Here is an 18,776-nt window from a genome sequence, read left to right on the forward strand (position 1 = left end):
GGCAGGAATCTGGCAGGTAACTGGCAGGTAACTGGCAACGGGACCTGAGGGCTGAAGCAGAGTAGTAAACAGTGCAACAACATTGCTCGGGCACCTCCATTTTGGAGGAGGTGCCTTATATATGGTGAAGTCCTCCGGCCATTGGCCGGGGACTCCTTAGGACGGCGCGCGCGGCCCCTTTAAGAGGGAGGGAGAGCGCGCGCGCGCGCCCTAAGCACAGTGGCCGGGAAGGAGCGCGCGCTGCCAGCAGAGCAGGAGGAGGACGCCGGGCACGGAGCAGAGCGGTGAGGGGAACAGCGTCCCTGCCTAGCAGAGGGCAGGGACGCCGGCGCTACACCCTAGCCCAATCCTAACCCAAGAGTTTATTTTTGACACCGTTCCTTGTGCGGTATAAGTGATTAGACGACTTTATTCTTCGGGTCGGTGTGATTACAGCAATGCCAGAATCATATGGGGTTTTTATGACTGACAGCTGTCACACACTAAAAGACGCATTTTTTGTAAAATCTAATTTTTGCATCGCCATATTTTGAGAGCTATAATTTTTCAAGATTTTGGCAGACAGTGATGTGACGGCTCGTTTTTTGCGGGATGACTTGACGTTGTTATTGGTGCCATTTTCAGGCACGTGACATTTTTTGATCGCTTTCTATTCCGATTTTTGGGAGGCAGAATAAACAAAAAACAACAATTCAGAAATTGTTTTTTTTTTTTTTTTTATTCTGTTCCGCGTGTGGTAAAATTGATGAGGTAGCTTTATTCTTCGGGTCAGTACGTTTACAGCGGTACCACATTTGTATCATTTTTCTATGTTTTGGCGTTTATACACAATAAAAGCTATTTTATAGAAAATAATATTTTTTAGTATCGCTTTATTCTGAGAGCTATAACTTTTTTATTTTTCGGCTGATAGAGCTGTATGGTGGCTTGTTTTTTGCGGGACGAGATGACGTTTTCAGCGGTATCATTTTTATTTATATGCGTCATTTTGATCGCGTGTTATTCCACTTTTTGTTTGGCGGTATGGTGATAAAGCATTCTTTTTTGCTTCGTTTTTTTTTTTTTTTTTTACCGTGTTCACTGAAGGGGTTAACTAGTGGGACAGTTTTATAGGTCAGGTTGTTCCGGACGCGGCGATACCAAATATGTGTACTTTTATTGTTTTTTTTTTATTTTTTTTATAATAATATTTATTGATGGGTACATTATATTTTTATTTTTGGCGTATTATTTTTTTTATTTTTTTATAATATTTTTGCACATTTTTTTTTTTTTTTTTTTTCCACTTTCACACAGTTTATACACTTTATTACTTTGTCCCACTCTGGGACTTTCACTTTTTTTTTTCTGATCGCCTGCATGGCATAGGAATGGAGCACCATCCCTATGCCATGAAGGCTGTCAGAAGTGCACAGTGTGAAGATTGCTTGGAGATGCACTGCGCATGTCCAAGCAATCTTCCTGCTCTCTGGTGACCCGGATGTTGTCATGATGACATCGGGTCGTCATGGCAACACCCGGGAAGCCTTTGCAGACTGCGCTGGAAGCCGGAAGAGGAGGTGAGTATCGCCGATCACCTCCCCTTGCCCCCGCAATGCCGCGATCGACTTTGAGCATCGCGGGGGTTAATGTGCTGGGAGCGGTGCAGGACCGCTCCCTGCACATAGTACCGGGTGTCAGCTGTGACAATCAGCTGACACCCGGCGGCGATCGCACCCGCACAGCCTGTGTGCGTGCGCGATCGCCATGACGTACTAATACGGGTCTGGGTATTAAGTCCCAGGGCACAGACGCGTATTAGTACGTCAGATGTCAGTAAGGGGTTAAAGACACCATGGATTTATCACGTAAAGTTGATGGGTTACATCTGGACTCTGATACCATTCTGGTCACAGCCGACATTGAATCTTTATATACAAACATCAGACATCGTGATGGTCTGTTGGCAACCAAATATTTCTTGGACAGTTCTGACATTTCTGTACCAATACAAGAATTGGTATTGGAATTGTTAGAGTTCACCTTGACCCACAACTTTTTCATTTTTAAGGGGTCCTTTTTTCTACAGCTCCAGGGAACAGCGATGGGGGCAGCTTTTGCTCCCTCATACGCTAACCTGTTCCTGGGTCTGTGGGAAAGGGACCTCCTCCTGTCAGACCGTCTGCCATCGATGTGCCGCATCCTGTTTTGGACGCGGTACATCGATGACATCTTGATTGGCAGGCTACAGATTCTGAGTTGTTACTGTTTATGGAGGAACTGAACGTCAATGACCTAAATATACATATCACCTATCAGTATAGTGCAGATAAAGCTGAATTCCTGGATGTTTTACTTAAGAAGGATGTGGATGGTCAAATACAGACTGACATTTATAGGAAACCAACTGCTTCTAACATGCTTTTGCATGCTTCTTCCTCCCATCCCCAACACATGGTGCAGTCGGTCCCAGTCGGACAATTCCTGCGCCTCCGCAGGATTTGTTCGACGGACCAAGATTTTGAAACACAAGCGAAAGAATTAACTTTCAGATTCCAAGAACGGGAATATAGTAGAAGGGCCATCAAAAGAGCCTATCATAGGGCCAAGTTTTCATCACGTCATGACCTATTATATAGGGCACAAGATCCAAATCACAATGACGTGGCTAGGTTCATAAGTAAGTTTCATACACAGATTCCCGCAATGAAAAAGGCACTTACAAAGGCCTGTTTTGAGGTGTGATCCTATAATATCGAAATTTATTCCACTAACACCTGCAATAACCTTTCGTAGGTCTAAGAACCTCCGGGATCACCTCACTAGAAGTCACTATGTGGGCGAACCTAGTCGCACTTTTTTGGATGTTGCAATAATGAAAAATGGCTGTACACCATGTGGACAATGTAAAGCCTGCACCAATGTTGAGAAAGCTGACGATTAACTGTCTTACCAAGAATGTAATATATCACGCTACATGTCCCTGTGGCCTTATATATGTTGGTATGACCACACGCCAATTTAAAACAAGAATCAGGGAACATGTACTTGGTATTTTCTCAGCATTGGAGCAGACAGACTTGTCCAGTCTAAAAACTATCCCTTGCCATTTTAAACAACATCACCAGTGCAATGGCAACTTACTAAGAGTTAAAGGGATTGATTGCATTGACATAGGGATATGCGGGGGTCAATACTCTAGACGCCTGGCCCAGCTGGAGGCCAGGTGGATTTGGACTCTCAACACCATTCACCTAAATGGACTCAACGAAAATGTAAGTTTCGTACCATTTCTGTGATCGCCCCCCTTCCCCCCCCCCTTCCCCCCCTTCCTCCCTACCCCCCCCCACTCCCTCCCCCTTCCCCCTCCCCCCTTCCTTCCTCCCCCCTCCCCCCTTCCTTCCCCACCCTTCCTTCCTCCCCCCCTTCCTTCCCCCCCCCTTCCTTCCTCCCCTCCACTTCCCCCCCTTCCTTCCCCCCTTCCCTCCCCTTCCTTCCTCCCCCTCCCCCCCTTCCTTCCTCCCCCCCTTCCTTCCTCCCCCTCCCCCCCTTCCTTCCTCCCCCCTCCCCCCCTTTCTTCCTCCCCCCTCCCCCCCTTCCTTCCTCCCCCCCTTCCTTCCCCCCCTTCCTTCCTCCCCCCCCTCCTTCCTCCCCCCTTCCTTCCTCCCCCCTTCCCCCCCTTCCTTCCTCCCCCCCCTCCTTCCTCCCCCTCCCCCCCCTTCCCCCCCCTTCCTCCCCCCTTCCTTCCTCCCCCCCCCTTCCTTCCTCCCCCCCCCTTCCCCCCCCCCTTCCCCCCCTTCCTCCCCCCTCCCCCCCTTCCTTCCTCCACCCTTCCCTCCCCCTTCCTTCCCCCCCCCCCTTCCTTCCTTCCTCCCCCTCCCCCCCCCTTCCTTCCTATTATAATGCTGGTTATTGTTGCCCCCTATTAGTCACATAGATGTTATGGTCCCTGTTTACACCCAAGTACATTGTCTATCCCCATACATTCTCCATGTCTCTAAAGTGTTCCTTGTTATGCATATTAAGGTCGATTTCCCTCCCTCCCACCCCTCCTGGATGCATCGCTTACCTGCACGGGCGTGACCCATGGTCCCTGTGCGCCCCCCAGCTTGTGGCATCTTCCCTGATGCCGCTGCTGGTGTGCGTCCTGATTACCGTGGGTACGGGTGCGTCACCTCCGGTTCGCGCTTTGCATCTCTGGGTTTACACTATGGTTTACGTCCTGCTTCTATGGTGATATGTTTCATCACTTCCTGTTGGCGCTTTGCATCTCTGGGTATTTCACAGCGCTACCATATATCCAATGCGCCCTATACATTCATTTGATGAGCGGGGAGGTGCCGCACAGCTGCTAATTTTCTTATTGGTTGACATATCCTTTTTATATCACTTCCTTCCACTTCTCCTTATACCCCTTGACAAAGGCTGACCGCCGAAACGCGCGTCGGGGTTGGCGCGCACGTGGACAGACATTTAAGGTAATCTCCCTTTAGAGGCTACATGCCTCTTTTAGACATGTTTTTCATGGTCGATCTATTGAATTTAGCTCCCATAAGTGACATATTTAATCAATGCACCTGCATACTAATGTTATAATAGGTGACTATAGGTGACTATATATACTATGTTAATTATGGTCCTTATGGAGTGTTTTATTCCACTGTGCGCGCCATTTTAAGACACTGTGTGTCTTTCATGTATGTTTTTTCACCCCTAATTGTATTTGTTCAATAAAATTTATACTATTTGCCCTCATATTTGTGATGGATCTTCTATTCAGAGCCTAGGCTCCTCCCCCTCTTCCCTCCTCTTATTGTCGGGGTTCCCCAGGGTTCAGTCCTAGGCCCCCTCCTCTTATTGTCGGGAGTTCCTCAGGGTTCAGTCCTAGGCCCCCTCCTCTTATTGTCGGGGTTCTTCAGGGTTCAGTCCTAGGTTCCCTCCTCTTACTGTCAGGTTCCTCAGGGCTCAGTCCTAGGCCCTCCTCTTGCTGTCTGTGTTCCTCAGGGTTCAGTCCTAGATCCCCTCCTCTTACTGTTGGAGTTCCTCAGGGCTCAGTCATAGGCCCCCTCCTCTTACTGTTGGGAGTTCCTCTGGGTTCAGTCCTAGGTTCCCTCCTCTTACTGTTGGAGTTCATCAAGGCTCAGTCCTAGGCCCCCTCCTCTTATTGTCGGGGTTCCTCAGGGTTCAGTCCTAGGTCCCCTCCTCTTACTGTCAGGAGTTCCTCAGGGTTCAGTCCTAGGCCCCCTCCTCTTGTTGTCTGTGTTCCTCAGGGTTCAGTCCTAGGCCTCCTCCTCTTACTGTCGGGGTTCCTCAGGGTTCAGTCCTAGCTCCTCTACTCTTACTGTCAGGTTCCTCAGGGTTCAGTCCTAGGTCCTCTACTCTTACTGTCAGGTTCCTTAGGGTTCAGTCCTAGGTCCCCTCCTCTTACTGTCAGGTTCCTCAGGGTTCAGCCCTAGGTCCCCTCCTCTTATTGTCAGGTTCCTCAGGGTTCAGTCCTAGGCTCCTACCTCTTACTGTCGGGTTGCTCAGGGTTCAGTCCTAGGCCCCCTCCCCTTATCGTCAGGTACCTCAGGGTTCAGTCCTAGGCCTCCTCCTCTTACTGTCAGGGTTCCTCAGGGTTCAGTCCTAGGTTCCCTCCTCTTACTGTCAGGTTCCTCAGGGCTCAGTCCTAGGCCCCCTCCTCTTGCTGTCTGTGCTCCTCAGGGTTCAGTCCTAGATCCCCTCCTCTTACTGTTGGAGTTCCTCAGGGCTCAGTCATAGGCCCCCTCCTCTTACTGTTGGGAGTTCCTCTGGGTTCAGTCCTAGGTTTCCTCCTCTTACTATTTGGGTTCCTCAGGGCTCAGTCCTAGGTTTCCTCCTCTTACTGTTGGAGTTCATCAGGGCTCAGTCCTAGGCCCCCTCCTCTTATTGTCGGGGTTCCTCAGGGTTCAGTCCTAGGTCCCCTCCTCTTACTGTCGAGGTTCCTCAGGGCTCAGTCCTAGGTTCCCTCCTCTTACTGTCAGGTTCCTCAGGGCTCAGTCCTAGGTTCCATCCTCTTACTGTCGGGAGTTCCTCAGGGGTTCAGTCCTAGGCCCCCTCCTCTTATTTTCGGGGTTCTTCAGGGTTCAGTCCTAGGTTCCCTCCTCTTACTGTCAAGTTCCTCAGGGCTCAGTCCTAGGCCCCCTCCTCTTACTGTTGGTGTTCCTCAGGGTTCAGTCCTAGGTCCCCTCCTCTTACTGTCGGGTTCCTCAGGGTTCAGTCCTAGGCCCCCACCTCTTACTGTCAGGTTCCTCAGGGTTCAGTCCTAGGCCCCCTCCTCTTTTTTTCAGGTTCCTCAAGGCTCAGTCCTAGGCCCTCACCTCTTACTGTCAGGTTCCTCAGGGTTCAGTCCTAGGTCCTCTACTCTTACTGTCAGGTTCCTCAGGGTTCAGTCCTAGCTCCCTCCTCATATTGTCTGAGTTCTTCATGGTTTTTACCCTCTCCTGTTTTGGCATTTTTCTATCGGGGGAGGGAATTTAGCCCCCTCCTCTTATTGTCAGGTTCCTCAGGGTTCAGTCCTAGGCCCCCTCCTCTTATTGTCGGGTTCCTCAGGGCTCAGTCCTGGGCCCCCTCCTCTTACTGTTTTGATTCCTCAGGGCTCAGTCCTAGGCCTCTTCCTCTTACTGTCGGGTTCCTCAGGGTTCAGTCCTAGGCCCCCTCCTCTTTGTCGGGTTCCTCAGGGCTTAGTCCTAGGCCCCCACCTCGTATTGTCGAGGTTCCTCAGGGTTCAGTCCTAGGCCTTCTCCTCTTACTGTCGGGGTTCCTCAGGGTTCAGTCCTAGGCCTCCTCCTCTTACTGTCGGGGTTCCTCAGGGTTCAGTCCTAGGTCCTTTACTCTTACTGTCAGGTTCCTCAGTGTTCAGTCCTAGGTCCCCTCCTCTTACTGTCAGGTTCCTCAGGGTTCAGTCCTAGGTCCCCTCCTCTTATTGTCAGGTTCCTCAGTGTTCAGTCCTAGGCCCCTACCTCTTACTGTCGGGTTCCTCAGGGTTCAGTCCTAGGCCCCCTCCTCTTATTGTCAGGTACCTCAGGGTTCAGTCCTAGGCCCCCTCCTCTTATTGTCAGGTTCCTCAGGGTTCAGTCCTAGGCCCCCACCTCTTACTGTCAGGTTCATCAGGGTTCAGTCCTAGGTCCTCTACTCTTACTGTCAGGGTTCCTCAGGGTTCAGTCCTAGGCCTCCTCCTCTTACTGTCGGGGTTCCTCAGGGTTCAGTCCTAGGCCTCCTCCTCTTACTGTCGGGGTTCCTCAGGGTTCAGTCCTAGGCCCGCTCCTCTTATTGTCAGTTTCCTCAGGGTTCAGTCCTAGGTCATCTACTCTTACTGTCAGGTTCCTCAGAGTTCAGTCCTAGGTCCTCTACTCTTACTGTCAGGTTCCTCAGGGTTCAGTCCTAGGTCCCCTCCTCTTACTGTCAGGTTCCTCAGGGTTCAGTCCTAGGTCCCCTCCTCTTATTGTCAGGTTCCTCAGTGTTCAGTCCTAGGCCCCTACCTCTTACTGTCGGGTTCCTCAGGGTTCAGTCCTAGGCCCCCTCCTCTTATTGTCAGGTACCTCAGGGTTCAGTCCTAGGCCTCCTCCTCTTACTGTCGGGGTTCCTCAGGGTTCAGTCCTAGGCCCCCTCCTCTTATTGTCAGGTTCCTCAGGGTTCAGTCCTAGGCTCCCACCTCTTACTGTCAGGTTCCTCAGGGTTCAGTCCTAGGTCCTCTACTCTTACTGTCAGGTTCCTCAGGGTTCAGTCCTAGGTCCTCTACTCTTACTGTCGGGGTTCCTCAGGGTTCAGTCCTAGGCCCCCTCCTCTTATTGTCAGGTTCCTCAGGGTTCAGTCCTAGGCCCCCACCTCTTACTGTCAGGTTCCTCAGGGTTCAGTCCTAGGTCCTCTACTCTTATTGTCAGGGTTCCTCAGGGTTCAGTCCTAGGCCTCCTCCTCTTACTGTCGGGGTTCCTCAGGGTTCAGTCCTAGGCCTCCTCCTCTTACTGTCGGGTTTCCTCAGGGTTCAGTCCTAGGCCCACTCTTCTTATTGTCAGGTTCCTCAGGGTTCAGTCCTAGGTCATCTACTCTTACTGTCAGGTTCCTCAGGGTTCAGTCCTTGGTCCTCTACTCTTACTGTCAGGTTCCTCAGGGTTCAGTCCTAGGTCCCCTCCTCTTACTGTCAGGTTCCTCAGCGTTAAGTCCTAGGTCTCCTCTTATTGTCAGGTTCCTCAAGGTTCAGTCCTAGGCTTCCACCTCTTACTGTCAGGTTCCTCAGGGCTCAGTCCTCGGCCTCCTCCTCTTACTGTCGGGGTTCCTCAGGGTTCAGTCCTAGGCCTCCTTCTTTTACTGTCGGGGTTCCTCAGGGTTCAGTCCTAGGTCCTCTACTCTTACTGTCAGGTTCCTCAGGGTTCAGTCCTAGGTCCTCTACTCTTACTGTCAGGATCCTCAGGGTTCAGTCCTAGGTCCTCTACTCTTACTGTCAGGTTCCTCAGGGTTCAGTTCTAGGTCCTCTACTCTTACTGTCAGGTTCCTCAGGGTTCAGTCCTAGGCCCCCACCTCTTACTGCCAGGTTCCTCAGGGTTCAGTCCTAGGTCCTCTACTCTTACTGTCAGGTTCCTCAGGGTTCAGTCCTAGGTCCTCTACTCTTACTGTCAGGTTCCTCAGGGTTCAGTCATAGGTCCTCTACTCTTACTGTCAGGTTCCTCAGGGTTCAGTCCTAGGTTGCCTCCTCTTTCTGTCAGGTTCCTCAGTGTTCAGTCCTAGGTCCTCTACTCCTACTGTTAGGTTCCTCAGGGTTCAGTCCTAGGCCCCCTCCTCTTATTGTCATGTTCCTCAGGGCTCAGTCCTAGGCCCCCTACTCTTACTGTCAGGTTCCTCAGGGTTCAGTCCTAGGTCCTCTACTCTTACTGTCAGGTTCCTCAGGGTTCAGTCCTAGGCCCCCTCCTCTTATTGTCGGGTTCCTCAGGGCTCAGTCCTAGGCCCCCTCCTCTTACTCTTGGGGTTCCTCAGGGTTCAGTCCTAGGTCCCCTCCTCTTACTGTCGGGTTCCTCTGGGTTCACTCCTAGGCCCCCACCTCTTACTGTCAGGTTCCTCAGGGTTCAGTCCTAGGCCCCCTCCTCTTACTCTTGGGGTTCCTCAGGGTTCAGTCCTAGGTTCCCTCCTCTTACTGTCGGGTTCCTCAGGGTTCAGTCCTAGGCCCCCACCTCTTACTGTCAGGTTCCTCAGGGTTCAGTCCTAGGCCCCCTCCTCTTACTCTTGGGGTTCCTCAGGGTTCAGTCCTAGGTTCCCTCCTCTTACTGTCGGGTTCCTCAGGGTTCACTCCTAGGCCCCCACCTCTTACTGTCAGGTTCCTCAGGGTTCAGTCCTAGGCCCCCACCTCTTACTGTCAGGTTCCTCAGGGTTCAGTCCTAGGTCCCCTCCTCTTACTGTCAGGTTCCTCATGGTTCAGTCCTAGGTCCCCTGCTCTTACTGTCAGGTTCCTCAGGGTTCATTCCTAGCTCCCTCCTCTTATTGTCTGGGTTCTTCATGGTTTTTACCCTCTCCTGTTTTGGCATTTTTCTATCGGGAGAGGGAATTTAGAGCAAAGCTTCAGGGAAAAAAAACCCATCACAGCGCAGCCTGATGGCCGAGCAGTCAGTTGCTGGCGCTGCGCTAACACTTCTTGCTGTGAGGAGTGAGGTCCTCGTATTCCTCATACATGACCGGAGCTGGCGGTGTAATGTCCCCCACCCTGTGTACTGCAGACAGGAAAGGCCTCTGGTGGGCCGGAATGTCCGGTACTTGTGGAGAGCAGGGGTGTGCTGGTTGCTCTGCCCCATCACTCTGCCCTGTCAGCGCCTCCAGATCATGGACTGTGCAGCCTCCGTATACGGAGTCCGGCAGCCCCGCACTCCTGTCCTGGCGCTGCACGGTGGCTAGCAGAGGTGACCTGTGGCCAGTGACCATTCACTGTGCCCCCAATTGTCAGCACGTCGTCTTCCCAGGTCTCTGACATTTCGTGGTATGAAATCCAAATCAGTTGTGTTACGTAATCTGCACCTGGGAAAGCTGGGTGATTACAAGCAATATGTCCGCCAGGTAGCAGTATGGCTGCCGGGACGATGTAGTGGATTGTATAACTTAGGATTTGCCGTTCAGGGTTGCAGAGAAGCGGAGTCTGCAGCCATACTGTCCCCACCTCTTCCTGGGATGAAGGATGAGATGATTGTTGGCGGTCTCCGTGGTGCAGTCAGTGAGCTCAGGGGGCATCACCCTGCGCTCCTGACCCTCGGATTAGTGAACAGATCGGAGCTGTTCTCTGGACCCACTCCTCCCCCGCTCACCACCGGCCGCTGTTCACACCTGGGCACGAGCAGCTACTTTTATGTGGATTTTTAGCAAGAAAATTTCAACAAAAAAAATAGTAAATTTAATAAAATCTCTAAAAGTAAAAGAAACCCCATCTCACAGGCGGCTCACAGCTGCTGACCGGGGGTGGTCCGGAGACCCCGACCACCAGTCCAACGCTGCGCTGAAGGCAGGCTGCAGAGTCGGTAAGCCAAACCTCCGACTCCACGACTCCGACTCCCTCATACACGACTCCGACTCCCTCATACACGACTACGACCCCCTCATACGCGGCTCCGGCCCCCTCATACGCGACTCCACGACTCCCTCATACGCGACTCCGACTCCCTCATACGCGACTCCGGCCCCCTCATACGCGGCTCCGGCCCCCTCATACGCGACTCCACGACTCCCTCATATGCGACACCGACTCCCTCATACGCGACTCCGACTCCCTCATACGCGACTCCACGACTCCCTCATACCCGACTCCACGACTCCCTGATACGCGACTCCACGACTCCCTCATATGCGACTCTGACCCAGTCATACGCGACTCTGACTCCCTCATACTCGACTCTGACCCCCTCATACACGACTCCGACTCCCTCATACACGACTACGACCCCCTCATACGCGGCTCCGGCCCGCTCATACACGACTCCACGACTCCCTCATACGCGACTCCGACCCCCTCATACGCGACTCCGGCCCCCTCATACGCGGCTCCGGCCCCCTCATACGCGACTCCACGACTCCCTCATACGCGATACCGACTCCCTCATACGCAACTCTGACTCCCTCATACGCGACTCTGACTCCCTCATACGCGACTCTGACTCCCTCATACGCGACTCCGACTCCCTCATATGCGACTCCACGACTCCCTCATATGCGACTCCACGACTCCCTCATACCCGACTCCACGACTCCCTGATACCCGACTCCACGTCTCCCTCATATGCAACTCTGACCCCCTCATACGCGACTCTGACTCCCTCATACGCAACTCCGACTCCCTCATACGCGACTCCGACCCCCTCATATGCGACTCCGACTCCCTCATATGCGACTCCGACTCCCTCATACGCGACTCCGACTCCCTCATACGCGACTCCGACTCCCTCATACGCGACTCCGACCCCCTCATACGCGACTCCGGCCCCGTCATACGCGACTCCACGACTCCCTCATACGCGACTCCACGATTCCCTCATACGCAACTCTGAATCCCTCATACGCGACTCTGACTCCCTCATACGCAACTCCGACCCCCTCATACACGACTCCCTCATACACGACTCCGACCCCCTCATACACGACTCCCTCATACATGACTCCGACTCCCTCATACATGACTCCGACCCCTTCATACATGACTCCAACTCCCTCATACACAACTCCCTCATACACGACTCCGACTCCCTCATACACGACTCCGACCCCCTCATACACGACTCCCTCATACATGACTCCGACTTCCTCATACACGACTCCGACTCCCTCATACACGACTCCCTCATACACGACTCCGACCCCCTCATACACGACTCCCTCATACACGACTCTGACTCCCTCATACGCGACTCCGACTCCCTCATACGCGACTCCGACTCCCTCATACGCGACTCCGACTCCCTCATACGCGACTCCGACTCCCTCATATGCGACTCCGACCCCCTCATACGCGACTCCGACCCCCTCATACGCGACTCCGACCCCCTCTTACGCGACTCCGGCCCCGTCATACGCGAATCCACGACTCCCTCATACGCGACTCCACGACTCCCTCATACGCGACTCTGACTCCCTCATACGCGACTCTGACTCCCTCATACGCGACTCCGACCCCCTCATATACGACTCCCTCCTACACGACTCTGACCCCTTCATACACGACTCCGACTCCCTCATACACGACTCCGACCCCCTCATACACGACTCCCTCATACATGACTCCGACTCCCTCATACATGACTCCGACCCCTTCATACATGACTCCAACTCCCTCATACACAACTCCCTCATACACGACTCCGACTCCCTCATACACGACTCCGACCCCCTCATACACGACTCCCTCATACATGACTCCGACTTCCTCATACACGACTCCGACTCCCTCATACACGACTCCCTCATACACGACTCCGACCCCCTCATACACGACTCCCTCATACACGACTCTGACTCCCTCATACGCGACTCCGACTCCCTCATACGCGACTCCGACTCCCTCATACGCGACTCCGACTCCCTCATATGCGACTCCGACCCCCTCATACGCGACTCCGACCCCCTCATACGCGACTCCGACCCCCTCTTACGCGACTCCGGCCCCGTCATACGCGAATCCACGACTCCCTCATACGCGACTCCACGACTCCCTCATACGCGACTCTGACTCCCTCATACGCGACTCTGACTCCCTCATACGCGACTCCGACCCCCTCATATACGACTCCCTCCTACACGACTCTGACCCCTTCATACACGACTCCGACTCCCTCATACACGACTCCGACCCCCTCATACACGACTCCGACTCCCTCATACACAACTCCCTCATACATGACTCCGACTCCCTCATACACGACTCCGACTCCCTCATACACGACTCCCTCATACGCGACTCTGACTCCCTCATACGCGACTCTGACTCCCTCATACGCGACTCTGACTCCCTCATACGCGACTCCGACCCCCTCATATACGACTCCCTCCTACACGACTCCAAACCCCTCATACACGACTCCCTCATACACGACTCCGACTCCCTCATATACGACTCCGACCCCCTCATACACGACTCCGACTCCCTCATACACGACTCCGACTCCCTCATACACGACTCCGACCCCCTCATACACGACTCCCTCATACATGACTCCACGGCTCCCTCATACGCGACTCTGACCCCCTCATACGTGACTCTGACTCCCTCATACGCGACTCTGACTCCCTCATACGCTACTCTGACTGCCTCATATGCGACTCCAACCCCCTCATACGCGACTCCGACTCCCTCATACGCGACTCCGACTCCCTCATACGCGACTCCGACTCCCTCATACGCGACTCCGACTCCCTCATACGCGACTCCGACCCCGTCATACGCGACTCCACGACTCCCTCATACGCGACTCCACGACTCCCTCATACGCAACTCTGAATCCCTCATACGCGACTCTGACCCCCTCATACGCGACTCCGACCCCCTCATACACGACTCCGACCCCCTCATACACGACTCCCTCATACACGACTCCGACTCCCTCATACACGACTCCGACCCCTTCATACACGACTCCAACTCCCTCATACACAACTCCCTCATACACGACTCGACTCCCTCATACACGACTCCGACCCCCTCATACACGACTCCCTCATACACAACTCCGACTTCCTCATACACGACTCCGACTCCCTCATACACGACTCCCTCATACACGACTCCGACCCCCTCATACACGACTCCCTCATACACGACTCTGACTCCCTCATACGCGACTCCGACCCCCTCATACGCGACTCCGACCCCCTCTTACGCGACTCCGGCCCCATCATACGCGACTCCACGACTCCCTCATACGCGACTCTGACTCCCTCATACACGACTCTGACTCCCTCATACGCGACTCCGACCCCCTCATACACGACTCCCTCATACACGACTCCGACCCCCTCATACACGACTCCGACCCCCTCATACACGACTCCGACTCCCTCATACACAACTCCCTCATACACGACTCCGACCCCCTCATACACGACTCCCTCATACATGAATCCGACTCCCTCATACACGACTCCCTCATACACGACTCTGACTTCCTCATACACGACTCCCTCATACACGACTCCGACTCCCTCATACACGGCTCTGACACCCTCATACACGACTCCGACCCCCTCATACACGACTCCGACCACCTCATACACGACTCCGACCACCTCATACACGGCTCTGACTCCCTCATACACGGCTCTGACTCCCTCATACATGACTCCGACCCCCTCATACACGACTCCGACCCCCTCATACACGGCTCTGACTCCCTCATATGCGACTCTGACTGCCTCATACGTGACTCTGACTCCCTCATACGCGACTCCGACCCCCTCATACGCGACTCCGACTCCCTCATACGCGACTCCGACTCCCTCATACGCGACTCCGACTCCCTCATACGCGACTCCGACTCCCTCATACACGACTCCCTCATACACGACTCCGACCCCCTCATACACGACTCCCTCATACACGACTCCGACTCCCTCATACACGACTCCGACCCCTTCATACACGACTCCAACTCCCTCATACACAACTCCCTCATAAACGACTCCGACTCCCTCATACACGACTCCGACCCTCTCATACACGACTCCCTCATACACAACTCCGACTTCCTCATACACGACTCCGACTCCCTCATACACGACTCCCTCATACACGACTCCGACCCCCTCATACACGACTCCCTCATACACGACTCTGACTCCCTCATACGCGACTCCGACTCCCTCATACGCGACTCCGACTCCCTCATACGCGACTACACGACTCCCTCATACGCGACTCCACGATTCCCTCATACGCAACTCTGAATCCCTCATACGCGACTCTGACTCCCTCATACACAACTCCGACCCCCTCATATACGACTCCCTCCTACACGACTCCAACCCCCTCATACACAACTCCCTCATACACGACTCCGACTCCCTCATACACGACCCCCTCATACACGGCTCCGACCCCCTCATACACGACTCCGACTCCCTCAAACACGACTCCCTCATACACGACTCCGACTCCCTCATACACGACTCCCTCATACACGGCTCTGACTCCCTCATACACGGCTCTGACTCCCTCATACACGGCTCTGACTCCCTCATACACGACTCCGACCCCCTCATACACGACTCCGACCACCTCATACACGACTCCGACCACCTCATACACGGCTCTGACTCCCTCATACACGACTCCGACTCCCTCATACACGACTCCCTCATACACGGCTCTGACTCCCTCATACACGACTCCGACTCCTTCATACACGACTCCGACTCCCTCATACACGACTACCTCATACACGACTCCGACCCCCTCATACACGACTCTGACTCCCTCATACACGACTCCCTCATACACGACTCCGACTCCCTCATACACGACTCCCTCATACACGGCTCTGACTCCCTCATACACGGCTCTGACCCCCTCATACACGACTCCGACCCCCTCATACACGACTCCGACCACCTCATACACGGCTCTGACTCCCTCATACATGACTCCGACCCCCTCATACGCGACTCCGACCCCCTCATACAAGACTCTGACCCCCTCATACACGACTCTGACCCCTTCATACGCGACTCCGACCCCCTCATACATGACTCTGACCCCCTCATACACGACTCTGACCCCCTCATACGCGACTCCGACCCCCTCATACGCGACTCTGACCCCCTCATACGCGACCCCGACCCCCTCATACACGACTCTGACCCCCTCATACACGACTCTGACCCCCTCATACACGACTCTGACCCCCTCATACGCGACTCCGACCCCCTCATACGCGACTCTGACCCCCTCATACGCGACCCCGACCCCCTCATACACGACTCTGACCCCCTCATACACGACTCTGACCCCCTCATACGCGACTCCGACCCCCTCATACACGACTCAGACCCCCTCATACACGACTCCGACCCCCTCATACACGACTCCGACCACCTCATACACGGCTCTGACTCCCTCATACATGACTCCGACCCCCTCATACATGACTCCGACCCCCTCATACGCGACTCCGACCCCCTCATACAAGACTCTGACCCCCTCATACACGACTCTGACCCCTTCATACGCGACTCTGACCCCCTCATACACGACTCTGACCCCCTCATACACGACTCTGACCCCCTCATACGCGACTCCGACCCCCTCATACGCGACTCTGACCCCCTCATACGCGACCCCGACCCCCTCATACACGACTCTGACCCCCTCATACACGACTCTGACCCCCTCATACGTGACTCCGACCCCCTCATACACGACTCTGACCCCCTCATACACGACTCCGGCCCCCTCATACACGGCTCCCTCATACACGACTCCGGCCCCCTCATACACGACTCCGACCCCCTCATACACGACTCTGACCCCCTCATACACGACTCCGGCCCCCTCATAAACGGCTCCCTCATACACGACTCCGGCCCCCTCATACACGACTCTGACCCCCTCATACACGACTCCGGCCCCCTCATAAACGGCTCCCTCATACACGACTCCGGCCCCCTCATACACGACTCTGACCCCCTCATACACGACTCCGGCCCCCTCATACACGGCTCCCTCATACACGACTCCGGCCCCCTCATACACGACTCTGACTCCCTCATACACGACTCTGACCCCCTCATACACGACTCTGACCCCCTCATACACGACTCCGGCCCCCTCATACACGGCTCATGTGTAAGTGGTGAATTTACTGCAGCAGATTCATCTCAGCTATAGGTCCAGACCCTGAGATCAGGAGTAGGACGGACATTTATAGGACATCTCACTACTTTCCCAAATTCTTATGGAAAAATATTCCCCACAAACTGCATTGAACGACTGCACCCAATATATTATATATTGCTGAAAAAAAAAACCGGGACTCCAGAAATCCCCCCTCCTAGATGTGAATGATGAAATCTTCTCATTGAATACTTTGTTCTGTAGAAGCTGAATGTGCTGAGAACAAAATCACCCAAAAATCATCAATGGAAATCACATTTATTAACCAATGGAGGCCTGGATGTGGAGTCACCCCCAAAATTACAGTGGAAAAACCCACTACAGGCCGATCCAACTGTGATGTAATGTCCTTAACACAAGTCACAATGAGGCTGAGTATTGTGTGTGGCCTCCACGTGCCTGTATGACCTCCCTACAACGCCTGGGCATGTTCCTGATGAGGCTGAGTATTGTGTGTGGCCTCCACGTGCCTGTATGACCTCCCTACAACGCCTGGGCATGCTCCTGATGAGGCTGAGTATTGTGTGTGGCCTCCACGTGCCTGTATGACCTCCCTACAACGCCTGGGCATGCTCCTGATGAGGCTGAGTATTGTGTGTGGCCTCCACGTGCCTGTATGATCTCCCTACAACGCCTGGGTATGCTCCTGATGAGGCTGAGTATTGTGTGTGGTCTCCACGTGCCTGTATGACCTCCCTACAACGCCTGGGCATGCTCCTGATGAGGCTGAGTATTGTGTGTGGCCTCCACGTGCCTGTATGACCTCCCTACAACGCCTGGGCATGCTCCTGATGAGGCTGAGTATTGTGTGTGGCCTCCACGTGCCTGTATGATCTCCCTACAACGCCTGGGTATGCTCCTGATGAGGCTGAGTATTGTGTGTGGCCTCCACGTGCCTGTATGACCTCCCTACAACGCCTGGGCATGCTCCTAATGAGGCTCAGTATTGTGTGTGGCCTCCACGTGCCTGTATGACCTCCCTACAACGCCTGGGCATGCTCCTGATGAGGCTGAGTATTGTGTGTGGCCTCCACGTGCCTGTATGACCTCCCTACAACGCCTGGGCATGCTCCTGATGAGGCTGAGTACTGTGTGTGGCCTCCACGTGCCTGTATGACCTCCCTACAACGCCTGGGCATGCTCCTGATGAGGCTCAGTATTGTGTGTGGCCTCCACGTGCCTGTATGATCTCCCTACAACGCCTGGGCATGCTCCTGATGAGGCTCAGTATTGTGTGTGGCCTCCACGTGCCTGTATGACCTCCCTACAACGCCTGGGCATGCTCCTGATGAGGCTCAGTATTGTGTGTGGCCTCCACGTGCCTGTATGACCTCCCTACAACGCCTGGGCATGCTCCTGATGAGGCTGAGTATTGTGTGTGGCCTCCAAGTGCCTGTATGACCTCCCTACAACGCCTGGGCATGCTCCTGATGAGGCTGAGTATTGTGTGTGGCCTCCACGTGCCTGTATGACCTCCCTACAACGCCTGGGCATGCTCCTGATGAGGCTGAGCATTGTGTGTGGCCTCCACGTGCCGGTATGACCTCCCTACACCGCCTGGGCATGCTCCTGATGAGGCTGAGTATTGTGTGTGGCCTCCACGTGCCTGTATGACCTCCCTACAACGCCTGGGCATGCTCCTGATGAGGCTGAGTACTGTGTGTGGCCTCCACGTGCCTGTATGACCTCCCTACAACGCCTGGGCATGCTCCTGATGAGGCTGAGTATTGTGTGTGGCCTCCACCTGCCTGTATGATCTCCCTACACCGCCTGGGCATGCTCCTGATGAGGCTGAGTATTGTGTGTGGCCTCCACGTGCCTGTATGACCTCCCTACAACGCCTGGGCATGCTCCTGATGAGGCTGAGTATTGTGTGTGGCCTCCACGTGCCTGTATGACCTCCCTACAACGCCTGGGCATGCTCCTGATGAGG

Source organism: Phyllobates terribilis, unplaced genomic scaffold (assembly GCF_046119375.1).
Source record: "Phyllobates terribilis strain yellow unplaced genomic scaffold, ASM4611937v1 Scaffold_11__3_contigs__length_659146591, whole genome shotgun sequence".
Lineage (NCBI taxonomy): Eukaryota > Metazoa > Chordata > Amphibia > Anura > Dendrobatidae > Phyllobates > Phyllobates terribilis.